General features: G+C 35.3%; 1 protein-coding gene across 4 annotated transcripts in view; it reads left to right on the top strand.

The window, feature by feature from the left end:
* Positions 1-1,317: 1,317 nt before the first annotated feature.
* Positions 1,318-12,251, top strand: part of SYT1 (synaptotagmin 1) — a 313,952-nt gene continuing 303,018 nt past the window's right edge. For 2 of the 4 annotated variants that reach the window (XM_034403845.3, XM_034403843.3), the window contains exon 1: positions 1,318-1,737. The gene's annotated coding sequence lies outside the window, so the exon portion shown is untranslated. Of the gene's footprint in view, positions 1,738-2,143; positions 2,165-2,248; positions 2,546-12,251 lie in introns of those variants that run through there. The other 2 variants (XM_087874077.1, XM_034403844.3) reach the window with 2 other exon arrangements.

The following is a 12,251-nucleotide window of genomic DNA, read 5'->3' as shown; positions in this document are numbered from 1 at the left end:
CTGTGCCTTAAACTGAACTATTGGTCAGTTTCTATTCTATTGGCTATGGGATATATTTTTGATTGTGAAATTCATCATTTGATTAATTGTCAGTTTTACAAACAGAGCATTAATTATCCTTTATTTTTAATAAATTCTATTTTGGAACATACAAAACCTGCCACCCCTGAGGTTGACAGATAAAGAGTATCTGTGCAGATAAGAACTAGGTGTAGAAGGAAATGTACAGCTTGAATTCAGATCTTCAAGATGCCACGTGGATGTTATATAGTATAACATAACCTTTCTCACATGCTTCAGTCTTTTTTGAAATAGGGATTTTACTTTTATGTATCTTGGAGCTTTTGATAACCTCTTTTTAATTGGACATTTGTAACCAAAAACTGAAGAAGTGTGCTTAACTGAGTATGCTGTGAATTACCTTTTACGAAGCAATTACAAGATCACTTCATCATGAACCACAGCTGTAAAGAGCCTCTGCAAATTGGTGTTTCTATTTTTGTTTTAACAGTGAACACCATATAGCCCATAAAATTCACACTGAGATTAATTTCAGTTGCCTCTGCAGAGAGCGTATCAGTGTGGGATTTAAAACCCCACGTCCGGCCCGGGAGAGAGCAGCTCATTGTGTGAAGGAAAGTGAGGCTCTCTCCCCACCCCTTACCTGCCATATTTTACCCGTACACACAGAAACACACACCCGAGCCTCGAGAAAGGTTATCGGATTCAAGTGCACTTAAAGAGATGAGGCCGGTTCTGTTTTCCGTTTTATACTTCGTCGTTTTAATCGCTCGCGATGGCCATGCACACGTACACGCCGCCCAGCCAGCTGCCTATGCCCTCTTTCTCTTTCTTCTTTTGTTGCTTTGAAAATGCCAGACGGTAAATTGCCTGAGATTTCGACGAGGGAAAAAGGCGAGAGGGAGAGGGAGAGGGAGAGAGGGAGGGGGGCGTGGAGAGAATCAGGTCACCCGGGCGACTGGCTTTGCATTGCAGAGCTTCGGGTGGGAGAAAGGGAGGGGGCGGAAACCCGGCCACTTTGTCAGTTGCAAAGACTGATTTGATGTCCTTGATTGTCATTCGAGGGAACTCCCTTCCCAGCCCCCTCTTCCCGGAACAGTCCGGAGTGGCAGAGAAGGGCTTAGATGGCCGGGTAAAGTGGATGGTTGAGCGAAGCGAGATTACGGAAGCCAACGCAGCCGCGAGCTCGGTGATGGTACCTCGGCAACGCCCACCTGTAATCCCAGACGGCTGATTGGCTGCTGGAGACACCGACCCCGCCTGTCAGCCAATCGGACCGTCAGGGAAAGGCGCGGATGCTCTGCCTCTCCGTGGAGGGATTCCTGGAGTAGCTGCAGAACGGTGATGCTCTGACTCCACTCTGCCCCCCACACAATTGGCTCTCGCGTTCTCTCTCTCTCTCTCCCCCTCCTCTTAGCCACCCAGTCAGCAGCAGCTGAAACTTCACCCCCAACATACAAAGCCAGCTCGTAGAGAGCAGGGGAGGGAGGGGGTGCACAGACTTTTCGGGGCGCGGAGAAGAGCTTGCTCGCACCCCTACACTTTTCGCGTCTCCCCCCCCCGTCCTCCTCCTCCTCCTCCTCTCTTTTTGGAGGAGAGTGTGGTTATCCCTGAAGTCTCTCATCCCAGGAGAGCCGCGCAGAACAAGACAAATCCAACTCGTCGCCCAGACGGGAACGCTGAAGGACAGGCGCCTCCTGCCTCTCCGGTTGCCAGGTAAGGATGCGCTGGGTTACAATTCCTTCGCCTTGTGGCCGGGCTTTGGATCCCGTTTTGTGTCTCCCTCTGTGTGTGTGTGAGAGAGAGAGAAAGAGAGAGAGAGTGAGAGAGAAAAAGCCAGAGAGCGAGCGAGCGCGGTCTATGTGCGCGGGCGCGTACAAACACACGCACCCACACAAATAATATGTAACGAATTTGAGAAATACTGTAGCCCGAGAAAACCAGGGGCAAAGACCGGAGTAGCCTCCCGAAAGGGCAGCGAACGCAGCACATGTTTCTTTCTCCAATACTGGAAAAGCAGTTTCCCCACTGCCTGCTGACTTGAAATCGCTGGGCTGGGTGGATATCTGACAATCTCCACCCACTCTCTTTCGACAAGCCCTCCACCCACCTAGGTTTTCTGTTCTGGAGGAGAAGTCAGCTGGTGGGTGTCATGGGGTGAAATGGAAATGGGGGGGGGGCAGAAAAGGAGCGTCGGGGGAGAGGGGTGAGAAATCCTGCCTGCTCTTCAGCGGTAAGGGCCAAAACAGAGTCCGAAGCAAGGAAACTACCAATAAAGCAGTACGCAAAACCTTAGCTTCAGTTGACAGATAGAATTAGCTCCCGAAAGAATCGGCTTCGGATTTGTTTTTGTTCTTGTCTCCCGAGAGCCACAAAGGGGAGAGGGTGGAAATAGGGCGTGCGCAATAAAGAAGTTAATTGCAATTCGTTTTCAAGCATCAGTCTTCTGACTTTACTTTTCTTCTCCTACAAACGATCATTCGGCTAAGAAAGACTTGCACATTCAACAATTTCCAAAAATCAGGTATTCCCCCCCTCCCTCCCTCCCCCATGGTTTGTAGCTCTGGATTTATCTGCATCTTTCTGGATTACTAAGGTTGTTGGCTAGATGCAGATATAGATGTTATTCTTCAGCAGTATTCCCATGGGGTGTGCAAGGCTTTTGTTGCACGGATGATGGTACATGACTGAAGTGGCCGTTTTGAGATTTTTAAAAATGTTTGGTACAGATCTTCCATTAAATATTTTTAGGAGTAGGACAAGGTTTGTAATGTTTAGATTCATGGAAACCTGTTTTTTCTTCAGAGTTCCTCTTGCACTTTTTTCATCAGGGTGATTTATGATCTGATGACATTGTATATTCACCGTGCATTATTATAGTGTGATTTGAAATAAAATGTATATCCACCTTGTTAGAACAAAAAAGTTGAAGGAAACAAGTCAAAACTTTTGGGAATAGGATTTCTGTTTTCCTGGAAAATAACATGCCTCTTGTTTTATTAAAAAGGTGTAAAATCATGTTCTGGAGTACGATACATATATTAAAGGCACACAAAAATGAATCTTTCAACAATCTTTAGTTCATCATCATCTATATGAACTCCTACTGCTATTTATTAAATCTAGCTGAGCAATTTCTATCAGATGGGAAGTGATAAAAAGAAATCCCTGTATAAATTTAGGTGAAAGGCTTTCCAGTAGAATCACAAATGAACAGGAAAAAAGTGACCATAAACTATAGACCAGTATTATCCATTAGAAACCTGCTTAGCATGGGGAATGCTAAGCATTAAAATGTTAATTTTTCTTCCTTTAATATTTACTTAGATCTGGATTACTGGTATATTTTAGCAGCAGTTTCCCCATTTTTTCCCACATACTCTGTGTTTTGTTTGAAAGCCAATCAGCACCGTCATTTTAGGTGCTATAACCTATAACTTACCTGTATTTGTGCATTGTGTTTTGAAACTAAGAACAGTCATTCTGATTTTGTGCATGCTTACTTTGTCTTGAATACTTTTAATTAAAATAGTTATGTTTATGTCTAAACTATATTACTACCAAATTACATAGAGGAATTTGGTTGATACAACAGAAATCTTTACAGAGTTAAGAACTATGCAACATTACCAATACAAATATCCAAAATATTCATTAATGTAGCATTTCCCCCATATTTATGTGTTTCTATGCATTCATAATGTTGTAATTGGTGTAGAAAACAAAACCTTTAGGAATTATGAAATGGCTAATAAATACTATGTCTCTTATTAATAAGTAAAATGGATCTGTTCCAGCTGGATAGATGTGTTAATCTGTTGCATGAAAAACAATACAGAGTTTTACAGAGCATATTTATTTGAAGTGTTTAAGTTTGTAATAAGTCTTTATTGTTTAAACCTTGCTTAATTTTATGTTTAGGCATTTATACTTGCTCAGTTCTTTTTTAGTTGTAGATAACATGCTAAGACTTACCGTATATGCCAGTTTTATAAATATTACTGTATTCTCTTATATTGGAATATTTAAAATATATGTGCCTTGAAAATGAAACAAATCCTTTGAATCAGTTACCATACACAATTCATTGAGGCATTTCCTCTAAAATCAGTCAAAGGCTGATTTTAGTGTAAGTTTTCTGAGAATCTATTTGTACCTAGAAAAGCAAATACAGAAAATGTTAAGAAAAAAGTGTCATGAGGCACAGGATAATGGAATTTTCTTGAAAATTATCGTGTAATGCACTTGAAAAAACAATGAAATTCTTCTGTAACCATATTTTAAGTCAAAACAATATAATATTGTACCTTTAAAAAAAGGTTTACTTTTTTAAAAAAAATACTTATTTATCAATAATTGAAGCCAACATGCGGATTCTAATTTTAAAGGCTTCTTCTGAAACTGGAAATTTTATGTCATGTATCACAATCTGGATCTTCTTTCCCATTTAACAAATAAAAATATGTCGTTTAATACATCTGGCATATGGAATATGAAAATTAAAAGTAGGTGAAAAATCATTGGGATGGAAGAATTTTTGACACTAGTATAACTTGTAAAGACAAATATTAGAATCTCGCAGTTAGAGATCTGATGGGTAATGTAAAAGTAAAAAGGTTGCTTTGCTAGAATTATGATAGAAGAATATCCATATAAGTCTAGTTAGCATAGGAGCATTAACATGGAGGTTAATGGTAGTTGTTTGATTATATAATCACAAAATAAGGATTTAAAGAAATCTCTTAAATGCTCTTTATGGTATTGGGAGTGTGCTATGTTACAGCTTGAAAAATGAAGTTCAAGCACAAACTCAGTTACATGTAACATGTTGGAAAAAAACAGTAAATTAAAAATAATTAGTAATTACATGGAAACAGTCAAAATATTATCTCTAACTTTTGCTATAAAAGTTAGGATATTTATAATAGAGGAATTTTTCAGAAATCATAACCCAGCTTAAATATTTTAAATCAATGATATATTTGTCCAATATGTTGTACAAATATATTATTTTCAAAGATCTATATATTCATTTATCTTAATGCATAATTATACATGAAACAAAATTATCTTGTTAGTGTTCCCAGCAATTTGTTTGGTTTGAGTATTAGTCTGTATCCAGAAGAGCATAATTAGAAATGCACACAGAAAGCTTTTCGGATAATACTTGGACTTACATGTACTTGTGACATTTATAAAGACTACTTCACCTTAAACAAGCTTAAGTGAGTAAATATAGTACAGTACCGTATTATCTAAACAAATATTTGGGGGTTTTCTATGTATAAAGTAATCTGCATAACTGTAGATGTGGATTTTTTTAATGCAATGCGCTAGTTAACTGGAGGAGACTTTAAAAGCTTCTAGAAATTTTTCATCTTGTACAAAAAAAGCAACATGTAAAGAAATACGGCATTTACCTAAATATTAAAAAGTGTAGTTTTGTTAATTCTTCAGATGCAACACTAATAGAGATATCACTATTTTTGCTATCTTTATGTTCATCCAGGATTTAGTTGTAAATAAAAAAAGGATCATTGTTACATTTATTAAGAAATATGCCAAAATTTGTTTAAAGGTATTGCAATTTCTTATGGATTTATTAAGAAAAATGGAACATTTCACATGCAAGTTGTTCTGAGTAAGTATTCAATTACGATACAATGATCCTTTTGACGTTTGACTTTCATAATTTGAAATTGTACTTGAGTTTTTCTTAATTACACAATTCTAAAGATCGTTGGTTATTTCAGTAGAAATTCTACTGATCTTACAAATGCTAGAATATGAAATCTGATGTGTAGGGAAGAAATGTGGTTTTATATTCATTCAGAATTCCAGGGCTTTTTTGACTATCATTTGTATTTTATCAGTCCTATCCATTGGGCTTATCTTCATTTCTCTTCTAAAAGGAGCTTTCTTTTGAATGTATAAATATTAGAAAGTCTCATTCCCGGAAAAAAAATCTTTCTATGCAGTCCTTAGGAATCAACACCAATTTGATGGCAATAATCAGTCGATCATAGCTTTGTTTTATAGATGCAACACTATTGACTGAAAAGAGAGAAAGAGAAACTAAAAATATTCAATGTGAATACTTGGTGAATTATCAGTGATTTACTACTTACTTTATAACTTTGTCAACTTACTTTGACAATTATTGGGCTTTACATTATAATTGGTTACATTATAATGTAACATATAATAACAACTTGGGAAAAAGTAAGATTAGATTACTGTTAGGGTTATGACACATAACAAAGCAATTACAAAATAGAGCATCACAATATTTATGGTTCATTTAACAGGTCATTTAACAGATTTTGCATATCGATACAGGTAGTCCTTGATTTATTTCCATAATTGGGACAGGACCTTCCATTGCTAAGCAATGTGATCAAGGAGTAGTGCTTGATTTTATTACCTTTTTTGCCATGGTTACAACAGTCATTAAGTGAATCACATGCTTGTTAAGTGAACCTGGCTTCACCATTGACTTTGTTTGTCAAAAGCCCCATGGAAAAGTGACCAATGGGGTTGAGGTAACCTTAGGATTCTGCAATTGTCAAAAATACATGCCAGTTGCCAAGCACCTGAATTTTGATCACATGACCACAGAGATGCTAAGATACTTATAAGTGTGAGGATTGATCATAACTCACTTTTTTCAGTACCGTTATAACTTTGAATGGTCACTAAATCAATGGACATAAAGATTACCTATAGGGTAAAATGTGTCAAACCATAAATTTCATTACTATGTGTGATAGTATGCTAAATTTCCTACATTAAAAAATGTCCATAATCAAACTACATTTCTTGATTGAAATTTGGCTGCAGGATTTCTAAAGACCATAAAAAGGAAGGGTGTTCAGGGAGCATGAAAGTTTTACTCCAATATCTTGCACAGCACAACCCCAAGCATAATCATTTGAAAATAAGTTCCACTGAATAAGTGTAGGTTGATATTAATTTGTGATGAGACATTTTCCAAAGTGTAGACTTGTTTAATGGTCAGAATTTAACTTGAATAGAACTCAAATAAATATATTTGAATACATTTGAACTTTAAAATTATCTAATGGAGAAAAACAAAAGCATGAGAATGGAAATGTTCAAAGATCTTGGTTGAAATCAAATAAATCTTTCAGTTAATTTATAAATTGCTTCAGACTTTTAACAATTGAATGATTCATCTTGATTCATTTTTATAATGTTGTTTTGTTTATTAACATTTGTTAAAAAGTCTTTGATAATTTGCCTGATTAAATGCTAAAAGAAAAGTGCTGAGAAAATCACTTGGATAAGAATAAAAGCTTCAGAGCATCTAATATGTCTGCCTTGATTACTACTTTCCAGACTTCTGGTTTTTTGTTTTTTTTTAACTAAATAGAAAAATACTGACCTTGTTCCTTGTTTAAGCTAACAAAGAAAACTGTGAACTGTTACAATGTGCATGTTTACATATATTTCATATTGCTTATAAATATTGACATATTCTTGGAACCAATATTTCAGTTTTGATTTTATATACATATAAAGTAGTAGCAGAATGGCAGGTAGTAGAGGGATACATAATTCTTCTCAAAGCAAACACAATTTTCAATTTTGTTTGACAGAAATATCCAATGAAATAATGCTTCTATTAAAAGAGAAAGAGATCCATTCATTGGTAGATTACTCATTTGACAGACAGTCCCCAGTTTTAATTCTTCTAATTTTCTGTTGTCTGGAATATTTAACTAGATAACTCTCTGCTGGCTGGGCTATCTGTTATTTAGAAGGACAGTTAGTTTGATCTACTAAATAACCATTTCGTGCATCATATTTGTCCTTCACCCAGACTTCTATTAATGTATCTCACAATTTGTTATCTTCTTCTCCTTGTGCCATATCCATCATCGGACATTGGCGATCATGTTGGCAATCCTATTTTTGTCATCAGCCAAATGAAAAAGTGCTGCTGAGTTTTGTCCAAACCAGTCCCTTAGGTTTTGAAGCCATAATGTTCTTCTTCTGCCTGGACCTCATTTGCCTTCAATCTTTCCTTGGAGGATTAAGTGAAGGATGCCATATTTTTCTGGGTGTCGCATCACATGTCCAAAATATTCTAACTTTCACTTTTTAATGGCTTTGATTATTTCCCTTTGCTTTGCCAGGCGGCTTATCACCTCCTCATTTGTGATTTGTTAACTCAGATTATGCGTAACAGTCCTCTGTAAATCCACATTTCAAATGCTTCTAGTTTCTTCAAGTGGTTTTCTGTCAGAGATCAGAGACCAACTCTCTACTCCGTAGAGCAGGATAGAAAAGATGTAACATCTGACAAGCCTGATTTTCATTCTTAGGCTTATGTCGTGACTGCAAAAGACCTTTTTCATTTTGAAGAATGCTGTTCGAGCTTTCTTTATCCTTGTCTTTACTTCACTGATCATGTCTACAGTATGTTTTATATAAATTATATATATTTTATAAATTATGTTTTACAATCAATTGATACATACTTTCTCACATTTATTTGTGAAACTCAGGAAACTATGCACATCAAATTGCACCAGCTCCTTCTCTTACAATACTTTATTTGTTTCCATTGTATTTGGTTATGAAAACAATATATTTGAACTTCTATAGATCTTTCCCTCATCTTGTTTTCTTGAAAGATTAATTCCATATGTTGAATAAATATTTACACCCATTCCTCATATTTAAGAAGGTGTGGAACACTTTTTGTGTAAACTCTGGTTCAGCAGAATATTACGGTGGTCATCCTTTCCCAGACATGAGTTGGGGACAATAGTACTTGGAATTTGTTTTGTTAGCTTAAAATTTTAGCAATTATAGGCCCCCAAAATGGTGAGCTCCTGGTTAGAGAAAAAGCTGTCAATACATTACTCTTAACATACATTGTTTGAAGAAGAAAAACAGAACTCTGAAAATGAGCCCTTACATCAATTTCATTTACATATACTGTATATGATTTGTAAAAGTTTTTTTTTAAATTTAAAAACAAATTGAACTATTTGAGTAATGCAAAAAAATGCACAAATCATGTTCATGTTGTCAAATCATTCAGATAGTATAGGCTTTTTTTTTCTTTTAAAAACTCTTATGATTTAGGTTAGTTGGACAATCTAGTTAAAATGCCTGGCATAATTGTAAATCTGTCTTTCAACGTATTTTGCATATTCTCTCAAAGACACAAAAATTCTTAAAAAAAAGTTATTTTAATTGTAATTGAAATCTTTAATCATTTACTTTCTTGAAAGCAAATAAATATAAACATGATATTAACAAGCTTTGAGGATACATTTTCTATCTGGAAAATGACTCAAAAGATATTTTGAGCAGTAGTTGTAATATTAATACATGGAGGATGCTTTTGTTAGTTAAAATAAGTTACATTATTCAGACCTGACAGTTTATTTTCTATTTTGCCTTATTATAAGAAAATTATATGTCTCTTCAAAACTCCCAGCAGCCTTGTTAGAATTAAGCAAACTAAAGCCTTGAATTCGGTTTCAAATGATAATTAAAACTTACTGTCAGCTCATTAGAATTTTGGGAAGTTGGAGTTCATCCCATTTAAAATGATTAAGTATGTTCTGTCACCCAGAGACACACATGGGATACACATGTATAACATAGTCTAAAAAATATCTGCCCAATGTTTATGGGAATGTTTATTCTTCTCAAAACATTTGAGAACATTACAAATAAGAGAATTAAATAACTATAAGCACAGAATTAACTTTGAGTTAATTCTCTGAGAATATTCTCTTAATCCTAAACATGTAAATCCCTCTGAGTTCAGTGGGTCTTGTTTCCACGTTTTAATGGCTGTACAACCATAACCTTAATAAGAGCCCCTATGGTAACATGTTCAGTGGACTGTAGGCTGTGGATTCTGGAGGTCAAATATAATTTATCTCCTCCATATCCAATCACTATTACTGGTTTCAGAAGGGAACTGCAGGCAATTCAAATCAGGATAAAGGCCCTAGCAGAGAGCAACTAGAGACAAAGCAGTCATGATTTTGTTAGCATATGACCTTGTTGTACTTTTGGCACTTCTGTTCTTTAAATGCTATTGGCTGTGATTCTAAAGCCTGAGGGTGTGAAAAGTATATTTAAATGTAGCGGAGAGAAGGGAATTGCAAGAAACCAACTATAAATATAATGAAGGAAGCTAGTTAGAGAGAGAAAAAGATACATAGGTCTTTGTAGATTATGGCCAATTCATTTTGGTGACTTGACAAAAGTACATTGTTCTGCTTCAATATGGCAAACTGTCCTGTAAAGGTGAGAAACTCTGTTTGAAGTATCCAGGTGATTTTCAGTCAATCATCTCCTCTGATATTCCTTTCTACTCTTTAAGAGCAAGTATTGGAGTACTTCATAAAGATGATTTTGAAGAATATCTTTCACAAATACATATTCTATAGAAGAACCCTGCAAATATAAACACATTTAAGCATTCTATAGTTAGGCATAAAAGAGCTATCAGAAGCCCTAGACTGGCCCCCAAATATCTGTGTGAGACTTGCAAAATCATCCATCACTGGGTCTGAGTGAGCCTGAAGAAGTTTTGCAACCTCCTTTTCTGAATACGTCTAGAAACTTGGTTGATTAATTCACATTTGTGATTTGATAAAGTTGATTCTTCATTTTTAAAAACCTTGTGTATTCAGATTATGTGTATTCATGCTATCTTGGAGTGATATTTTCAGAAAGAGAAAAGCTATTGAGGGTCTTCTAAGTGGAGTTTGGGCTAATGCACTTAAGAGCTATGCAAAATATATATGGGGGATGTTCAGATCAAGATACATGAATAGCCAGGAAAGCTGCAGGCTGATTGAAAGAAATATAACAATAACAGCATTCCCACTTTCTTGCACTAATAATTTCTTGCAAATTATTAAAGAAGACATTTCAGTACAATATGAAAATAAAGCAGATGTCTCTTTCTAAAAATTATGGCATTAGATTAGTTCACGTCATTATAAATTATCTCTTTTTTTGGTCTTATATCTAATGTTACATTAAACTGTCTTCCAACTCCTGAAATACCCAAAACTCCTTTTTTTTTTTACAATGACAAATATAGTTCTTCATTTTTATGCATTTTTCTGATCTTTCCTTGTTATTAGCTGAGCCAAGATTACAAGCTCTTTTGTTTTCCCACCAATGTATTTCCCAGATTGATATATTTAAAAATTGTTTTGCTGGAGATTTATCTTTGGGAAGCAAATTTTCCTGATGTAAGAGCACATTTTGAATTAGCCCTAAAATGCCCAAAATACTTTTATAGAATTACAAAGGCAATATAGTAATAAAAATTATCTAATTCAGGATAATATAAATAAAATAAGAAAACACCATTGTTGGTGTCCTCTACTGTGACTACCAAGGAGAAGGTGTGGATTTCTAAAATCAAATTGCAGGTTTTTAAAAGATTCACATAGTAGCATTAATGGAGTGATTTAATTATTCTGACATCCGTTGGAAGACAAATTCTGCCAAGCATGATCCTTATGGGAAATTCATGACTTGTATGCTGACAACTTTCTCACTTGAAAATGTGGAGGAAGGCACAAGAGGATCAGCCTTCACTGATTTGATCCTAAATATAGGAAAGACTTAAGAGACAAAGTGGTAATAGAGAGAACTTTGGGAAACAAGAGACCAAATTAATTCTGGAACTTTTTTTATGTTTATATTTGCAAAATGAAAAATAAACATAAAATATAAAGGGAAAAAAATAAGTGAACCAATGATAAAAACAAAGACAATATTAAATAACCAAATATGCTAGAAAGGTTGTATTAAAGTTGGACATCAACAACAAGTATACAACTGAAATTTTACAAAATTATTTTAATAAAGTCAGTATAAAATTAAATATGATTCCTATACTTGGTGGAATATTGATAGGTACTTAGTGGCATAAAAACTGAAGCTTGATGGCAGGAAAATTAAAGCAAAGGAAGACTTTTGCACGCATTCAGCTCATGTGTCAGTTGTACTCATTCCTGGAATGGGAAGCTCTTCAGACAGTTGCTCACCTACTAGTTACTGCATGACTAGATTATTGAAATGCACTGTATTTTGGCTACTTTGAAGACTACCTGGAAGCTACAGCTGGTCCAAAAGGCAAATAATATGAGCAGTAATTGGTGTACCTTCATATAGCTTTGTGTCATCACTGCTCCACTAGCTTCATTAGCTATCAA

The sequence above is a fragment of the Pantherophis guttatus genome, chromosome 7 (genome assembly GCF_059756535.1).
Source record: "Pantherophis guttatus breed Tessera chromosome 7, ASM5975653v1, whole genome shotgun sequence".
Lineage (NCBI taxonomy): Eukaryota > Metazoa > Chordata > Lepidosauria > Squamata > Colubridae > Pantherophis > Pantherophis guttatus.
Note: the sequence above shows the minus strand (reverse complement) of the source record. Positions and strands in the feature narration are given on the sequence as shown.